The 19,439-nt window shown below is 39.7% G+C and overlaps 1 protein-coding gene across 4 annotated transcripts in view; it reads left to right on the top strand.

The window, feature by feature from the left end:
* Positions 1-19,439, top strand: part of LOC132433732 (cyclic AMP-dependent transcription factor ATF-7) — a 92,677-nt gene that overhangs the window by 29,590 nt on the left and 43,648 nt on the right. The window contains exon 1 of one of the 4 annotated variants that reach the window (XR_009521203.1): positions 12,968-13,411. The exons of the other annotated variants lie outside the window; for them this stretch is intronic. The gene's annotated coding sequence lies outside the window, so the exon portion shown is untranslated. Of the gene's footprint in view, positions 1-12,967; positions 13,412-19,439 lie in introns of those variants that run through there. 4 annotated transcript variants of the gene reach the window in all.

The following is a 19,439-nucleotide window of genomic DNA, read 5'->3' as shown; positions in this document are numbered from 1 at the left end:
GTAGTCGTCTGGCTGCCATACCAGAGAGAGCTGGATCGACAGCTGAGCTCTGCCTGTACAAAAAGATAAGAATTCTTACTAAAACAAAGAGCCATCTCTGCAACTGCCTCAGCCTTATTAATCTATAATGTTTTTTATGTACCTGGGAATGCTGCTGAGATGTATCTAACTCTTTGTGAGGTAAACAACCACTGTTTAGTAGTAGGGGCATGATTTTAAAATGGGAAGGAAAACTAATTCTTGACCAACCAGAAATGTAGACAGAGCTAGAAAACCGTGACCTAAAAATCATAGTTTCAGCATTCTCCACTAATAGGCCCAAAGAAACACTGTGCTGTCATCTTTTTGAATTCTAGACTGGGTCACTTCCTGACTCATATTCCCTTCTTCCTCACTCATACTCCCTTCTTCCTCCTCTTAGTTTTATGCCTGTAAGCTCCCAAATGCAAAGGATGGTATCTGGGTGTCTTGCTTTATGTAGTACCATGTAGCAGTGGGGCTTTTGTTATTGTGGCTGCCATACTGATTGTTAACAAGAGGAAATGTGACTAAGGTGGAATTAGGGTATGATTCGGAGTATGTTACCAGTGTAGTGAGATACATGATCTGCCCAATGATTGATAACTTGTTTATTCTCTGACTTTTTGGAAGTATGACTGCATGGAGGGTCTTAACTGTTAAATAATAGAATTCTTCTCCACTCAGATCTCACAATCTTTCCTTCTTTGACTTCATAGCACTTTCATATATCTGCTCTTTCCTTTTCTCTTACGAACTGTGGTGTGTTGATACGATGGACGTTTCATTTATGATTGGAAGTGGAAATATATGGCTAAGTAGATACATGGAAATATTTTTCTGAAATAATTTGTGAGAAAAACATGTGGAAGTACACATAAAGGATCAAAAGAGATCGGAGAGTATTTTTTAAAATTAATTAATTAATTAGTTTTTGGCTGCGTTGGGTCTTCATTGCTACGGGTGGGCTTTCTCTAGTTGCGGCCAGAGGGGGCTACTCTTTGTTGTGGTGCACGGGCTTCTCATTGTGGTGGCTTCTCTTGTTGCAGAGCACGGGCTCTAGGCATGCGGGCTTCAGTAATTGCAGCACACGGGCTCAGTAGTTGTGGCTTGCGGGCTCTAGAGTGCAGGCTCAGTAGTTGTGGTGCACGGGCTTAGTTGCTCTGCGGCATGTGGGACCTTCCTGGACCAGGGATCGAACCCATGTCCCCTGCATTGGCAGGCAGGTTCTTAACCACTGCGCCACCAGGGAGGCCCCCCAGAGAGTCTTATTTATTTATTTATTTAACATCTTTATTGGAGTATAATTGCTTTACAATGGTGTGTTAGTTTCTGCTGTATAACAAAGTGAATCGGCTATACATATACATACATCCGCATATCTCCTCCCTCTCGCGTCTCCCTCCCACCCTACCTATCCCACCTCTCTAGGTGGACACAAAACACCCAGCTGATCTCCCTATGCTATTCCCACTAGCTATCTATTTTACATTTGGTAGTGTATATATGTCCATGCCACTCTCACTTTGTCCCAGCTTCCCCTTCCCCCTCCCTGTGTCCTCAAGTCCATTCTCTATGTCTGCGTCTTTATTCCTGTCCTGCCCCTAGGTTCTTCAGAACCATTTTTTTTTTTTTTTAGATTCCATATATATGTGTTAGCATACGGTATTTGTCTTTCTTTCTGACTTACTTCACTCTGTATGACAGTCTCTAGGTCCATCCACCTCACTACAAATAACTCAGTTTCGTTTCTTTTTATGGCTGAGTAATATTCCATTGTATGTATGTGCCACATCTTCTTTATCCATTCATGTGTTGATGGACACTTAGGTTGCTTCCATGTCTTGGCTATTGTAAATAGAGCCACAGTGAACACTGTGGTACATGACTGTTTTTGAATTATGGTTTTCTCAGGGTATATGCCCAGTAGTGGGATTGCTGGGTCATATGGTAGTTCTAGTTTTAGTTTTTTGAGGCATCTCCATTACTGTCCCTGGAGAGTCTTATAGTTGACATTTTTAGTAAAGGGATTCTTTGTATGTTTGTCTGAATGTCTTTATCCTTTACCGGAAAGTTGCTGAAAATATACATTTCCTTCTTGATTCTAATAATGATTCAGTATATAACCATGGACTATGTGAAACTAACTCTGCGTTCAGCTGTAGGAAGTATCTGACTAGAGCCTTGTCTTTCCTACCTTTGACCGTGAAGTCAAATTCTTGGCTTCAGAGCTAAGAATACCTTATTGGACAAGGTCACAAGCTATCAAAATGATTACTCTGGATGTCCAAAGATCTCATTTGTTTATTTTGTTGGATGCCTCTGACAAGCCAGTTAGTTGTGTATGTGTGTGTGTGTGTGTGTGTCCAGCCAGGAGTTTCTGAAAAACTGTAAATACAAAGAAAAGGTGATTCAGGGCAGCAACCTATCAAACAGAAACTACAAACTTGGCTCCGAAGAGGTTATCAGGTAGACAGTGACAGCCTAATAGGATGGATGATTATTTTAAAAAATGAAAAGAAAAAGGCCCTACATTTTAATGCTAGCCTCAGTTACCTCATTTTTGTGTCTCTCTTCTCAAGCTTACTAACCAAAACAACAATAGCAACACAAACAAAAAAATCTTTCACTACCATAAGTTATTTGACTCAAGTGAAAAGATTGTTGAGGTAATTTTAAAGATCTGTTGTGGTGTGTGGGTGGAGATAGCTGTATAATACCAGAGTGGGCAGATAGTATTACAGACATCTATCACTTCAGTTAGCATCATTTTTTTTACACAGTGGCAATCTGTGTGCATTAATTTTTTTTCACTGTGTTAATGTTTATAACTTCAGACATTTGTCGTTTTATTATACTTCAGTTTCAGGCATTTCTTAGGATTAAGGAAGAGACTGTAGTCCACTTAGACTGTATTTGGAGGGAACAATAGAAGTAATTACTCTAAAATTTTCAGGGGTCTAGGTGTCTAAATATGTTCTATAAGGTACCATGTTAGGTTCAACAATTTAGCTATTCCCTCTTCAGCCTTTCCTTTTCTTCCCTTTTAATTTTTACCTAAATAATTGCAAAAGTGAGAAGGGGAGACTTTATTTCAGCATTATTTTACTTATATGCATTTGAAGCTACAGCCAGACAGGGCCTTATGGAGGCTTGTACTTTCAGTTATGCATGTGACTGCTCAGAGGAGAGTTGTGTGCACATATGTGGTAGCTCATGGCAGAGCGGTGGTTAAAGGTTTGAACATATTGTACCTTGTAGTCCTGAGGGAGGCATTTTGCTCCTCTGTAGACAGGAATCAGCTTGTCAGAGTCGAATGGCTTTTTGTTTTCTCTTTATCTAGTAAAATGCAGTGGGCTAAAAGCCTTTCTGGGAAGCAATTTCTTCCTACACCACATGAACAGAAGGTCATGGTTGCTGTCTCTGAAACAAAGGGGGGGAAGTGGTGATAGAAAAATCAGTGGCTAGGGCATAATTGGATTGGAGCTCTGTCAAAGAGACTACAGTTCTTGTTTAGAAGCTGGACTTTTCTGCTTTGCCATGCTTTTCTGTCTTATAGAAATATAAGCAATGAGTACTCTACTTCAGGCTTAATTTTTCAGGCTCTTTTTCTGAGCACTCTATGAGAATAAACTTGCAACAATCTATTTACTTTTACTTAGTGGTTTTCCAAAACAATTTTAAGACTGTTTTTTTAGAGCAGTTTTAAGTTCACAGTAAAATTGAGAGGACAGTACAGAGATTCCCCATATACTCCCTGCCTCCACACAAACAGCATTTCCCATTATGAACATCCCCCACCAGAGTGGCACATTTGTTACAACTAATGAACCTACAATGATACATCATAATCACCCGAAGTCCACAGCTTACCTTAGAGTTCACTCTTGGTGTTGTACATTTGATGGGTTTGGATAAATGTATAATGACATACAGTTATCGTTACATTATCATACAGAGTATATTCACTTCCCTAAAAATCCTCGGTGCTCCACCTAGTCATCTTTCCTCCCCCCCCGCACCACTCCTGGCAACCACTGATCGTTTTACTATGTCCATAGCTATGCCTTTTCCAGAGAGCCATATAGTTGGAATCATACAGTATGTAGCCTTTTTCAGATTGCCATCTTTCACTTAACATGCATTTAAGGTTCCTTCATGTCTTTCCATGGCTTGATACCTCATTTCTTTTTAGCACTGAATAGTATTCCATTGTCTGGACGTACCACAGTTTATTTATCCATTTACCTACTGAAGGATATCTTGGTTGCTTCCAAGTTTTGGCAGTTATGGATAAAGCTGCTATAAAAATCCATGTGCAGGTTTTTGTGTGAACGTAAATTTTCAGCTCCTTTGGATAAATATCAAACTGCATGGTTGCTAGATCGTATGGTAAGAATATGTTTATTTTTGTAAGAAACTGCCAAATTGTCTTATAGCTTGGCTCTACCATTTTTTCATTCCCACTGGCAATGAATTAAAGTTCCTGTTGCTTCACACCCTTGTCAGCATTTGGTGTTGTCAGTGATCCAGAGTTTGGCCAATAGAATAGATGGGTAGTGGTATGTTGTTTTAATTTGCATTTCCGTGATGACATGATGTGCAGCATCTCTTTATATGTTTTTGTGCTATCTGTATATCTTTGGCGAGATGTCTGTTAAGGTCTTCGGCCTATTTTTTAATTGGGTTGTTTCCTTATTGTTGAGTTTTGAGTTTTTTATGTATTTTGGATAGCAGTCCTTTATCAAATGTGTCTTTTGCAAATACTTTTTCTCAGGCTATGGGTGACCTTCTCATTCTCTTGACATTGTCTTTCACAGAACACAAGTTTTTATTTAATGAAGTCCAGCTTATCAATTATTTCTTTTATTGATTATGCCTTTGTTGTTGTCTCTAAAGTCATTGCCAAACCTAAGATTACCTGGGTCTTTTCCTGTGTTATCTTCTGGGAGTTTTATAGTTTTGTGTTTCACATATATGTGTGTGATCCATTTTGAGTTAGTTTTTGCAAAGGATTTAAAGTCTTTATCTAAATTCACTTTTTTGCGTATGGATTTCTAGTTGTCCCAGCACTATTTGTTGAAAAGATTATCTTTGCTCCACTATATTGCTTTTACTCCTTTAAAAAAAAAAAAAGGTATAATTGACATATAACATTATATTAGTTTCAGGTGTACAACATAATGATTTGATATTTATATATACTGCAAAATGATCACCACAGTAAATCTAGTTAACATCCATCACCATACATAATTACAGAATTTTTTTCTTATTTATTTATTTGGCTGTGCCAGGTCTTAGTTGCGGCACATGGGATCTTTGTTGCCGTGTGTGGGGTCTTCGTTGCAACGTGCAGGATCTTTAGTTGTGGCATGTGGGATCTTTAGTTGCGGCATGTGGGATCCAGTTCCCTGACCAGGGATCAAACCTGGGCCCCCTGCATTGGGAGCGTGGAGTCTTAGCCACTGGACCACCAGGGAAGTCCCAGAATTTTTTTCTTGTGATGAGAACTTTTACTTTCTTAGCAACTTTCAAATATGTAATATATTAACTGTAGTCACCATGCTGTACCTTTCATCCCCATGACTTATTTATTTTATAACTGAAAGTTTGTACCTTTTGACCCCCTTCACGCATTTGACCCCCTTAACCCACCCTCCCCTCACCGTTGGTAACCACCAGTTTGTTCTCTGTAAGTTTGGTGGGCTTTTGTTTTGTTTTAAGATTCCACATATGACTGGCCCTCTGTATCCATGGATACAGATTAGTGTTGTTCCACCTCTTTTCATGTATCATTTGGCCATCTGTATGTCTTCTTTGGAAAAATATCTATTCAGATCTTCTGACATTTTTAAATTGAATTGTGTGGGGTTTTGCTTTTGAGTTGTATGAGTTCTTTATGTATTTTGGATATTAACTCCTTATCAGATATATGATTTGTAAATATTTTCTCCTATTCAGTAGCTTGCCTTTTCATTCTGTGGATGATTTTCTTTGTTGTGCAGAAGCTTTTTAGTTTGATATAGTCCCACTTGTTTATTTTTGCTTTTGCTGCCTTTGCTTTTGATGTCAGATCCAAAAAAAGTCACCAGTATGGATGTCAGGGAGCTTACTGCCTATGTTTTTTCCTAAAGAGTTTTATGGTTTCAGGTCTTACATTCAAGTTTTTAATTCATTTTGAGTTAATATTTGTATGTGGTAGAAGATAGTGGTCCAGTTTTATTCTTTTGCATGTGGTTGTCCTGTTTTTCCCAACACCATTTATGGAGGAGACTGTCCTTTCCCCCATTGTATAGTCTTGTCATAAATTAATTAACCATATATGCAGGGGTTTATTTTGGGCTCTCTTTCATTGATATATGTGTGTGTTTTTATGCCAATACCATACTATTTTGATTACTGTAGCTTTGTACTATAGTTTGAAATCAGGGAGCATGATGCTCCAGCTTTGTTCTTTCTCAAGATTGCATTGGCTATTCGGGGTCTTTTGTGAATTTTAGGAATGTTCGTTCTTTTTGTGAAAAAATGCTATTGGAATTTTGATAGGGATTGCATTGAACCTGTATATTGCTTGGATAGTATGGGCATTTTAACAATATTAATTCTTCCAGTCCATGAGCATGAATATCTTTCCTTTTGTTTGTGTCTTCAGTTTCTTTTGTCAGTGTCTTAGAGTTTTCAGTGTACAGACCTTTCACTTTTGTGGTGAAATTTATTCCTAAGTATTTTATTATTTTTGATGTGATTATAAATGGGATTGTTTTCTTAATTTCTCTTTATGATAGTTCATTATTAGTGTATAGAAATGCAATAGACTTTTTGTGTATAGATTTTGTGTCCTGAAACTTTGCTGAATTCACTTATTCTAAGAATTTTTTGGTGGTCTTTGGGTTTTCTGTGTATCATCTGCAAATAATGACAGGTTTGCTTCTTCCTTTTCAATTTGGGTGCCTTTTATTTCTTTTTCTTGCCTAATTGTTCTGGCTAGGACTTGCAGTACTATGTTGAATAAAAGTGGCAAGAGTGGGCATCCTTGTCTTGTTCCTCTTAGAGGAAAAGCTTTTGGCTTTTCATTGTTCATAGCTGTGGGCTTGCCATGTATAGCCTTTATTATGTTGAGGTATGTTCCCTCTATACTCACTTTGTTGAGAATTTTTATCATAATGGTTGTTGAATTTTGTCAAATGCTTTTTCTGCATCTAATGAGATGATCGAACACTTTTTTTTTAATATTTATTTATTTATTTGGTTGCACGGGGTCTTAGTTGCGGCATGCATGTGGGATCTAGTTCCCCGGCCAGGGATTGAACCCAGGCCCCCTGCATTGGGAGCATGGAGTCTTAACCACTGTGCCACCAGGGAAGTCCCATTGGACGCATTTTATCCTTCATTTGGTAAATGTGGTGTATCACATTGAATGATTTGGGTGTTGAACTATCCTTGCATCCCTGGAATAAACCCCACTTGATCATGGTATATGATCTCTTTAAAGTATTGTTGAATTCTGTTACTATTTTGTTCAGGATTTTTGCATCTAAGTTTATCAGGGATATTGGCCCATAATTTTCTTTTCTTGTGGTGTCCTTGACTGGTTTTGGTATCAGGGTAATGCTGGCCTTGTAAAATGAGTTTGGAAGTATTCCCTCCTCTTTTATTTTTTGGAAGTTTGAGGATTGGTATTAATTCTTCTTTGAATGTTTGGTAGAATTCACCAATGAACCCATCTGGTGCTGGACTTTTGTTTGTTGGGAGGTTTTTGATTACTGATTCAGTCTCCTTATTGGTAAACAGTCTGTTAATAATTTCTATTTCTTCATGACTCGGTCTTGGAAGGTTGTATGTTTTTAGGAATTTATCCATTTCTTTTAGGTTGTCCAATTTGTTGACTTATAATTGTTTGTAGTAGTCTCTTATGATACTTTGTATTTCTGAGGTACCAGTTGGAATGGAATGTCTCTTTCATTTCTGTGGTGTTTTTTTGTTTTGGTTTTTTGCTTTTCTTGTTTTTTTGCTTTTGTCCTCTTTTTCTTGGTGATTTCTGTGGGGTTTTTTTTTTTTTGCAGTATGCAGGCCTCTCACGCTGCGGCCTCCCCCGCTGCAGAGCACAGGCTCCGGACACGCAGGCCCAGCGGCCACGGCTCATGGGCCCAGCTGCTCCGCGGCATGTGGGATCCTCCTGGACCGGGGCATGAACCTGCGTCCCCTGCATCGGCAGGCGGACTCCCAACCACTGCGCCACCAGGGAAGCCCTGTGGGTTTTGTTTGTTTGTTTGTTTTGGTTTTTTGCTTTTCTTGTTTTTTTTGTTTTTGTCCTCTTTTTCTTGGTGGTTTGTCAATTTTGTTTATCTTTTCAAAGAACCAGCTCTTGGTTTCATGATCTTTTCTATTGTCTTTGTAGTCTCTAATTCTTTTATATATATATATAAATTTATTTATTTGTTTGTTTGTTTTTGGCTGCATTGGGTCTTCATTGCTGCACGTGGGCTTTCTCTGGTTGTGGCAAGTGGGGGCTACTTTTCGTTGTGGTGCACGGGCTCTAGGCACATGGGCTCAGTAGTTGTGGCTTGTGGGCTCTAGAGCACAGGCTCAGTAGTTGTGGCGCACGGGCTTAGTTGTTCCACGGCATGTGAGATCTTCCCAAACCAGGGCTCGAACCTGCGTGCCCTGCATTGGCAGGCAGATTCGTAACCACTGCGCCACCAAGGACATCCCTCTAATTCGTTTATTTCTGGTCTGATCTTTGTTATTTCTTTCTTTCTCCTAACTTAGGGCCTCGTTTGTTCTTCTTTTTCAGTTCCTTGAACTGTAAAGTTAAGTTGTTTATTTGAGATTTTTCTTGTTTCTTGAGGTAGGTATTTATTTTTCTTAGCTTCCCTCTTAGAACTGATTTTGCTACATCCCATAAGTTTTGGTATCTTACATTTCCATTTTCATTTGTCTCAAGGTATTTTTTTATGTATCTTTCAAGTTCTTCATTTTTAACCCATTGGTTGTTCAGTAGCATGTCTCATTTCCACATATTTGTTAATTTTCCAGTTTTCTAGTTTCATACCACTGTGGTCAGAAAAGATGCTTGATATGATTTCAGTATTAAATTTATTAAGACTTGTTTTGTGGCCTAACGTGTGGTCTATCCTGGAGAATATTCCATGTGCACTTGAGAAGAATGTGTGCCTTTGTTCCTTTGTTAAATATCAGTTGACTATATTTATATGGGTCTATTTCCGGACTTTCTATTCTGTCCCATTGATCTTTTAATCTGTTCTTTCACCAATACTACATTGTCTTGATTACCCATAGCTTTATAGTATATCTTGGAGTTGGGTAGTGTCAGTCTATCAACACTGTTCTTCTTCAGTATTGTGTTGGCTATTCTGGGTCTTTTGCCTCTCCGTATAAACTTTAGAATCAGTTTGTTAACATCCACAATAACTTGCTGGGATTTTGATTGGGATTGCATTAAATCTATAGATCAAGTTGGGAAGAAATGACATCTTGACAATAAATACCCATTTATTCTTTGATTTCTCTCATCAAAGTTTTATAATTTTCCTCATGTAGATCTTTTACATATTTTGTTAGATTTACACCTAAGTATTTCATTTTCGGAGGTACTAATGTAAATGGCATCGTGTTTTTAATTTCAAATTCCACTTGCTTATTGCTGGTATATAGTAAAACAGTTGACATTCGTATATTAACCTTGTATCCAGCAACTTTGCTGTAATTGTTTATTCTGGGAGTTTTTTGTTGTTTCTTTCGGATTTTCTACATAGATGGTCATGTCATCTGCGAACAGTTTTCTTTCTTCTTCCCAATCTTTATGACTTTTATTTCCTTTTCTTATCTTATTTCATTAGCTAGGATATCCAGTACAGTGCTGAAAAGGAGTGGTGAGAGTGGGGGGCATCATTGCCTTGTTCTTGATCTTAGCAGGAAAGCTTTGAGTTTTTCACCATTAAGTATAATGTTTACTGTAGGTATTCTGTAGGTGTTCTTTATCAAGTTAATGAAGTTCCCATATATTCTTAGTTTGCTGAGAGTTTTTATCATGAATGGGTGTAGGATTTTGTCAGATGCTTTTTCTTTACCTATTGATATGATCATGTGATTTTTCTTCTTTAGCCTGCCGATGTGATGGATTACATTGATTAATTTTTGAATGTTGAACAAGGCTTGCATACTTGAGATAAATCCCACTTGGTTGTGGTTTATAATTCTTTTTATACATCGTTGGATTTGATTTACTAATATTTTGTTGAGGATTTTTGCATCCATGTTCATGACAGAGAATGGTCTGTAGTCATCTTTTCTTGTAATGTCTTTCTCTGGTTTGGGTATTAGAGTAATGCTGGCCTCACAGAATAAGTTAGGAAATATTCTCTCTGCTTCTATACTCTAGAGGAGATTGTAGAGAATTGGTATAATTTATTCCTTAAATGTTTGCTAGAATTCACCAGTGGACCATCTGGACCTTTCTGTTTTGGAAGGTTGTTAATTATTGAGTCAATTTATTTAATAGATATAGACCTATTCAGATTGTCCATTTCTTCTTCTGTGAGTTTTAGCAGATTGTGTCTTTTAAGGAATTGGCCCATTTCATCTAGGTTATCAAGTTTGTGGGCATAGAGTTGTTCATAATAGTCCTTTATTATCCTTTTAACATCCATGTAATCTGGAGTGGTGTCCCTCTTTCATATCTGATACTAATAATTTGTGTCTTCTCTCTTTTCTTTTTTTTTTAATATTATCTTTATTTTCCTTTATCATGACTTCCCCAATTCTTATAAAGCTGGTTTCTCCCTACCATGTAGTCTCATAACATGTCCAGATTTCATTAGGTTGTACTTAATTTTTTTTTCTTTTGGCTGCGTTGGGTCTTAGTTGCGGCATGCAGGACCTTTGTTGAGGCATGCAGGATCTTTCACTGCAGCACTCAGGCTTCTCTCTAGTTGTGGCGCATGGGCTTCTCTCTAGTTGTGGCGTGCGGGTTTTCTCTTCTCTTGTCGTGGCGCACAGGCTCCAGAGCGTGTGAGCTCTGTTCTGGCATGCGGGTTTCAGAGTGCATGGGCTCTGTAGTTTGCACCACGCAGGCTCTGTAGTTTGCGTCACGCAGGCTCTCTAGTTGAGGCACTGAGCTCAATAGTTGTGGTGCACAGGCTTAGTTGCCCCACGGCATGTGGGATCTTAGTTCCCTGACCAGGGATTGAACCCACGTCCCCTGCACTGTAAGGTGGATTCTTTACCACTGGACCACCAGAGAACTCCCTTTCTTTCTTTTCTTAGTTAGCTTATCTAAAGGTTTATCAACTTTATTGATCTTTTCAAAGAATCAGGTTTTGGTTTTATTGATTTCCTGTTTTTAATTTCATTGATTTCTGTTCTGATTTTTAGTATTAATTTTCTTCTGCTTACTTTGGCTTTAATTTGCTTTTCCTTTTTATGTCCATTGTCATCTGAGAGCAGACATTGTATGATTTCCATTCTCTTAAATTTGTTAAGGTGTGTTATATGGCCTCAAGTGAGGTCTGTCTCAGTGAATGTTCCTTCCATGTGAACTTGAGAAGAATGTGTAATCTGCTATTCTTGGATGAAGTATTCTATAGATGTCAATTATATTCAGTTGATTGATGGTGCTGTTGAGTTCAACTATGTCCTTACTGATTTTCTGCCTGCTGGATCTGTCCATTTCTGATAGAGGAATGTCAAAGTCTCCAACTATAATAGTGGATTCATCTATTTCTCCTAGCAGTTCTATCAGTTTTGGTCTCATGTATTTTGACATTCTGTTGTTAGGCACATGTATATTAAGGATATATTTGTCTTTTTGGAGTATTTATCCCTTTATCTTTATGTAATATTTTTTTATCCCTGTTGACTTTCCTTACTCTGAAGACTGCTCTGTCTGAAATTACTACTGAAATAGCTACTCCCCTTTCCTTTTTTTTTTTTTTTTGCGGTACGCGGGCCTATCACTGCTGTGGCCTCTCCCGTTGCGGAGCACAGGCTCCGGACGCGCAGGCTCAGCGGCCATGGCTCACGGGCCCAGCCGCTCCGCGGCATGTGGGATCCTCCTGGACCGGGGCACGAACCCGTGTCCCCTGCATTGGCAGGGGGACTCTCAACCACTGTGCCACCAGGGAAGCCCTCCCCTTTCTTTTGATTAGTGTTACCATGGTATATCTTTTTGCATCCCCTTACTTTTATTCTATACATGTCTTTATATTTAAAGTGTGTTTCCTATAAACAACATATAGTTGGGTCTTGTTTTTTGATCCACTCTGATCATCTCTTTTAATTGGTGTATTTAGACTATTGACATTTAAAGTGATTATTGATAGTTGGTTTAATATCTACCATATTCCTTACGCTCACAGTTCAGGAGGCCAGAAGTCCGGATCAAGGTGCAGGCAGAGCCATGCTCCCTCTGGAGGCTCTCAGGAGAATCCTTTCCTTACCTCTTCCGGCTTCTGGTGGCTTCCAACAATTTTTGGCTTGTGGCCACATCACTCCAATCTCTGATTCTGCCTTCACATCACCTTCTTCTTTGCCTCTCTCTTATAAGGGTACTTATGATGGCATTGAGGGCCCAACTGTATAGTCTAGGATAACCTCTTCATCTCAAAACCCTTAATTTAGTCATCATATAAGGTAACATTCACAGGTTCTAGGAATTAGAACATGGGCATATCTTTGAGAACTGTTATGGGTTGAATTGTGCACCCATATTTACATGTTGAAGTCTTAGTCCCAAGTACCTCAGAATGTGACCTTATTTGGAAAGAGGATCATAGATGTAATTAGTTGATATGAGGTCATACTGGAGTAGGGTAGGCCCCTAATCCAGTATAACTGGTGTCCTTATAAAAAGAGGAAACAGGACACATACGTACACCCAGGGAATAAAGATTGGAGTTATGCTGCCACAAGCCAAGGAAGACCAAAGATTGCTGGCAAACCACCAGAAGCTAGGAGAGAAACATGGGACAGATTCTCCTTCACATCCTTCAGAGGGAACCAGCCCTGCTGACATCTTGATTTTAAACTCTGGCCTCCAGAATTATGAGACAATAAATTTCTGTTGTTTAAGACCCCAGGGTTGTGGTACTTTGTCAGCTCTAGCAAACTAGTATAGGAGCTGTTATTGACCTACCACACTATGGTTGAAATTAGCAGTTTGCTATAGTGAGTTGTTACCAAGAAGGACTAGGAGTACCACAGTCTACTTAGATCTTCCCTGACCCCTATCGGTGTGCTTGATGGTTTTTATATTTATCCTTTCTCTCCTCTCTTCTCCTAACAGATGGGCCTGTTGTAATGTGATATGACGGTTAATAGGATCCCATTACCACCTGCTGGTTTGTCTCCATTCTGATATAATGGGAGGAAGGTAGGGGAGTGGGGGTTCTATGTAACTGGATCAATTTATCATTTTAGACAACAATCAAAAATTGACTATTGGTTTTCACAAATGTCTCTAGTGAGAGACTTAGTGTACACAGAGGATCCATTGTTAAAATCAAGGCATTTCCTATTGTGTATTTTTCCAGGTACCTCCAAACTTGAGTAAGCCTGGGGACACGTTTCCAAAAACTAGTCCATGAATAATTTTCTCAATTCATTCAGAGCTTCTTTAGCTTTTGTGGGTTCAATTTAATAAAAAAATATTTGAATATCTGCAATGTGCTAGACACCATGCTAGATACTGTGACAGAAAGGTGGATAAGACATCAACAGATTCATTGTCTCATAGGGGAAGCAGACACATAAAAATGTAATTGCTTGTAATATGATAAATGTAATAATATAAGTATTTGCAAGTATTGAGAGGTCTATTAGACATCAGGGAAGGTTTCATGGAGGAAATGATGCTTTAATTAGTTTTGAAAGGTAAATAGAAATTTGCCAGACAGAGAAGGTGGAGAAGAACATTCCACACATAAGAGAACAGCAGATACAAAAGAATGAAACAGCATAGCATGTTCAGAGAAACTGCAGATACCTTTATGTTGCTGGAGCATAAATTTTGGTGGAGAGCAGCAAGAGGTGAGGCTGGAGAGGTTAGCCAGGGCAGTTTCCCCAGTATTTGATGTTGTTGCTATATTAGATCACTATGAAAGTCAAGGAGCATGTGGATAAGTGTTACTGTTAGGCAGCATAGATTCCATTCTTTTCCCCTGCCTGCCTGTGTTCTTTTATTATAGACTTCTATTCAGTGGCCAACATTCTAAAATATATCTCTAATGGCTAAAAAGCAAACATCCAAATTTAATGAGTTTGCCATTTGCCTGGTTTTATTTCAGAACTTTCCAAGTTAGACACAAAGATAAATCAGCCGAATATGTCAACAAATCAGGGTAAGAAGTTTTTTCTGCATTAAATTAAGGTGACAAGGCAGAATCAGTATACCCTGTATAAGCTTCTGGTTTATTCTAGAGACTGCCAAACCATTTGAGTCTTGTCTTTGCCCATTTCTTCATCAGCCTGTAACCTCTTCTATGGTTCCTAAGGCTCTGGGCACTTAAGATTTGATAGCTTGCTTAAAACAAAAGTGTATTGCTGCATTTTGAAATTATTTTAGAGTGAGTGAGTGTAATCTTGCAAGCTTGCCCCAACAATCTAAGCACTCAGTTTTGGAGACCGAGATCTCTCTCTCCTTCTCCTGTCCCCTCTGTCTTTCTCTCTCCGTCGCTCTCTCTCTTCCCCAGCTTTAATTTTTCTTTTGGCTTAACTGTTACAGTAGTAAATTGTATACACCCTTACAAGGCAGGGTTTTAGTTATTGTATGCTCTGTACTGTGACTCATATATGCTCTGCTCAGTTTGTTGAAAGCATTCAGAATCTCCTGTATTATCAAGAAGTGTTTAGAATATTCTTTTTCCGTAATGAAATTTTCAGCAGCCCAAGAGAAAAACACAGTGTAGTAGATTTTCCTAACTTTAATGGTTATGGTCCACACTGTTCACAATGCATGCTTGTCCTTCCCACCCATATGTGAGATCCAGGGATGACATCGCTTACTGTGTAGGAAATTAGACGATAAAAGTATTTGATGTTCTTTGGGACTTCCCCGGTGGAGCAGTGGTTAAGAATCTGCCTGCCAATGCAGGGGACATGGGGTTCAATCCCTGGTCCAGGAAGATCCCACTTGCCACGGAGCAACTAAGCCCATGTGCCACAACTGCTGAGCCTGAGCTCTAGAACCCGTGAGCCACAACTGCTGAGCCTGTGCTGTAGGACCAACATGCTGCAACTCCTGAAACCCACACGCCTAGAGCCCGTGTTCCACAAAAAGAGAAGCCACCTCAATTAGAAGCCCGCGCACCACAACGAAGAGTAGCCCCCACTTGCCACGACTAGAGAAAGCCCATGTGCAGCAACGGAGACCCAACGCAGCCAAAAAATAATTAATTAATTAAACAAACAAACAAAACAACAAAAAAAGTACTTGATGTTTTTCAAGGGCTCATTATATCTTAATAATTTGGGAAGAGAGATGAGATTGAAAAATATAAGTCTGTAATTTCAACAAGAACTTAATAGGACTGTGTGATAATCATTTTGACCCAAAAAGAAGTTTCCTTGCTTTGTTAAGAACTAAAGTTGTCCCTTTGGGAACTTTAATGGTACCCCAACTAAGTGGCTACATCTGGAAAGTAGAATACTAAAAGGTCTACCATTAGGCAAGAGCTATGGAGAAAGCAATTAACCATGTAACTGACAGGGGACCGAGCCCTGCTGAATTGTCCCTGGGATTTCTCTGCTCCTAGGCACTGGTCCTTTAAAGTTTGTTGAGCATTTAATCCATCCAAGTAAGTAGCGACCAGCTAAAGAAAGATAATGGATCTGTTGTTGTTAATTCTTTAGCATAGTTCCCAAGAGTGCCCTGGCATTTAGTAAAGAGCCAGCTATTAGGTACTGAGGGAGAGGGGCAGCCAGCAATGAGAAAAGATGTCCTTCTGCCTGAAACTCCATACCTTAGTGAAGAGTGATCTTTAACTACTTCAGTTTCAAGAGCAGCATGATAGGGTGCCTCTCCTACTGTTTTGTCCTTCCCAACTCAGACACTATATAGCTATTGTTTTTAAGGAGCCCTGAGGCAAAAATTGATGATGAGATAGAATAATTTATTTGGTATACTATGTGAAAATGAAAATGGAATTCCACATTAGGGTCCAATTGATAAGTATTCTTAAAGGTATAGAACGAGATATTTTATTGCATATTCCATATCCACGTTCCTTACATAGAAAATGAGGAAAAATCTATATCCTGAAAACCATCATGTACTGGTTAGGAATGGTTTCAGCTACAAGTACCTAACGGTAGCTTAAAACTTCATGAACACCTGTAACAAGAACACCTGTAACAAGAACACCTGTAATAAGAATTAAGACTAAGCAATTAAGCAAGGTTATTGAGGACTTCCTACTTCTCTTTTCTGCCATTTTTAGCTATTTTACCTTTTAGTCTCAAGTGTGTTGCCTCACTGTCAGAGGATGAGGAAGAAAAAAGGAGTAGCACCAGGAATTTTCTCCTTCTAGCTTTCCCTTTTGTAAGGAAGCAAATGCCATTCCCAGAAGTGCAGTCTTCTGCCCCAGTCCCCAGTGGATTTCTGTGTCTCATTGGCCTGAACTGTGTGGTGGCTTTAATCTTAGCTGCATGGGAAACTGGAAAAATGAGTATCTGGCTTTTCAGCCTTTATAATGGGAGGCAAGCAAGGGAGAAGGGTTGGGAATGAGGGTTGGGTTTAGAAACTAATAGTGTCTTTCCCAAACCTCTTACATTTCTGTTCCCACCCCCACCTTCCCCCAAGCAATCTAATATGTAAGGCATTAATTGACAACAGTCATTTCAGGACCAGAGAGGCCTGATAAGCCATACAGATTTCCAGTTTTAAAGCCACTGGACACAGAATTTAGTTTATGGCCTTACTGAAAAAAGTCACACGAAAATAGTATTAAAAAGAGAGAGGGAGGACTTCCCTGTTGGCGCAGCGGTTGAGAGTCCGCCTGCCGATACAGGGGACACGGCTTCCAGCCCTGGTCCGGGAAGATCCCACATGCTGCAGAGCAGCTAAGCCCGTGTGCCACAACTACTGAGCCTGTGCTGTAGAGCCTGTGAGCCACAACTGCTGAGCCTGCGTGCTACAACTACTGAAGCCTGCAGGCCTAGAGCCTGTGCTCCGCAACAAGAGAAGCCAATGCAACGAGAAGCCTGTGCACCACAACGAAGAGTAGCCCCTGCTCGCTGCAACTAGAGAAAGCCCGCGTGCAGCAATGAAGACCCAATGCAGCCATAAATAAATAAATTTAATAATAAAAAGAGAGAGAGAGGGATTCTGGGAAGGTGGCAGAGTAGAAAGGATCAAGAATCTGTTTCCCCACATAGCCAATTGCACTGGCAGAATCTGTCTGATGTTAACTATTTTGGAAATTTGGAGTCTGTTGAAGGCTTGCAACTTCTAGGGGAAGAATTGGAGGGTAAATTGTGGTTAATTTCAGTCAATTTCAGCTCAGCACAGTAGCAGCTATCCATCACCCCACCCTCAGCCAGTGCCAAGCATCTGTGCATGTGTTCCTAGAGCAGTTTGCACACAGCATGTGGGGGAGCTAGGATGGTCAAAAAGGTCCTTTCCTCTAAGTAGCAGAGATCTGTGCTCTGGGTGCTGATTGTTGCTTCTGATCACAGAGGTATAGACAGGTAGCCATTTTGTTGAACCTCTTCACATTGTTACAAGCCCCTCCTTCTCTGGCTGAAGTGACTTCTAGGGGATTTAAAGGTCCTGTGCCCTTTTTCTCCCCTTCATTTTTCACTTTTTTCCCCTTTTGGAAGCCAGACATTAAAGTCAAGGACATTCAAAAACAGCCACATATATGGGGAAAATTAGGAAGTGACTGTGCATACCTAGGGAAAGTGTCAGAAAAGACCTAAGAAGGCATTAAATTTACACCTCATGCTGATCCTTGGCACAGAGACCCTACAACAATCATAAAAACAAAAACAATATCAAAAATCAGCAAATTCTGCAGAAGGGGGAAAGAAACTGATTTCCAGAGTTGTTTTATTAGATTGAAATGACTGGTGTTCAACAAAAAACCACAAGGCGTACAAAGCAACAGCAAAGTATGGCCCATTCAAAGGATAAAAAAAAAATGGGGCTTCCCTGGTGGCGCAGTGGTTGAGAGTCCGCCTGCCGATGCAGGGGACACGGGTTCATGCCCCAGTCCGGGAAGATCCCACATGCCGCGGAGCGGCTGGGCCCATGAGCCATGGCCGCTGAGCCTGTGCGTCCGGAGCCTGTGCTCCACAACAGGAGAGGCCACGGCAGTGAGAGGCCCGCATACCGCAAAAAAAAAAAAAAAATCAACATAAACTGTCCCTGAGAAAGGCCTCATGACAGATTTGCTAGACAAAGACTTTAAAACACCTGTCTTAAATCTCAAAGAACTAAAGGAAGATGTAGAGAAAGTCAAGAAAACAATGTATGAACAAAACGTAAATATCAATAAAGAGATAGAAAACCTAAAAAGAAATTCTGGAGCTGAAAATTCATTTACTGAAATGATAAATTCACTAGAGGGATTCAAAGGCAGATTTGAGCAGGCAGAAGAAAGAATCAGTGAACTTGAAAATAGGAGTTTGGGGAATTCCCTGGCAGTCCAGTGGTTAGGACTCAGTCCTTTCACTGCCAGGGCCCAGGTTTGATCCCTGGTTGGGGAAGTAAGACCCCGCAAGCCGTGCAGCGAGGCCAAAAAAAAAACAAAAAGAAAAGAAAAGAAAATAGGCATTTGGAAATTATTAAGTGTGAAGAACAGAAAGTGAATACTGACAAGAAGCAAGCAAAGCCTGAGGGACCTGTGGGATACCATCAGGCAGACAAATATATGCATTGTTGGAGTTCCAGAAGTACAGGGAAGGAGGCAGGGAGGGAATAGAGAAAGAGAGAAGAAGGGGCAGAGAGAAAAATTGAGGAAATAATGTCTGAACAATTCCCAAATTTGGTGAAAGACATAACTATAAACATCCAGAAAGCTCATACTCCTGGGGCCTTCCCTGGTGGTCCAGTGGTTAAGACTTTGCCTTTCAATGCAGAGGGTGTGGGTTCGATCCCTGGTCGGGGAGCTAAGATCCCACATGCCTCAGGGCCAAAAAACCCAAAACAGAAGCAATATTATAACACATTCAATAAAGACTTAAAAAAAATTTTTAAAAACCCCTCAAATTCCAAGGAAGAAGAACTCAGAGACCCACATCAAAACACATTATAACAAACTTCCAAAGGCCAAAAACAAAGAAAGAATCTTCAGAGCACCAAGAGAGAAGTGAATCATCACATACAAGGAATCATCAATAAGATTATAAGTAGACTTCTGATCAGAAACTTTGGAGGCCAGAAAACAGTTGACCAAACATAT

The sequence above is a fragment of the Delphinus delphis genome, chromosome 11 (assembly GCF_949987515.2).
Source record: "Delphinus delphis chromosome 11, mDelDel1.2, whole genome shotgun sequence".
In the NCBI taxonomy this organism is placed as follows: Eukaryota; Metazoa; Chordata; class Mammalia; order Artiodactyla; family Delphinidae; genus Delphinus; species Delphinus delphis.
Note: the sequence above shows the minus strand (reverse complement) of the source record. Positions and strands in the feature narration are given on the sequence as shown.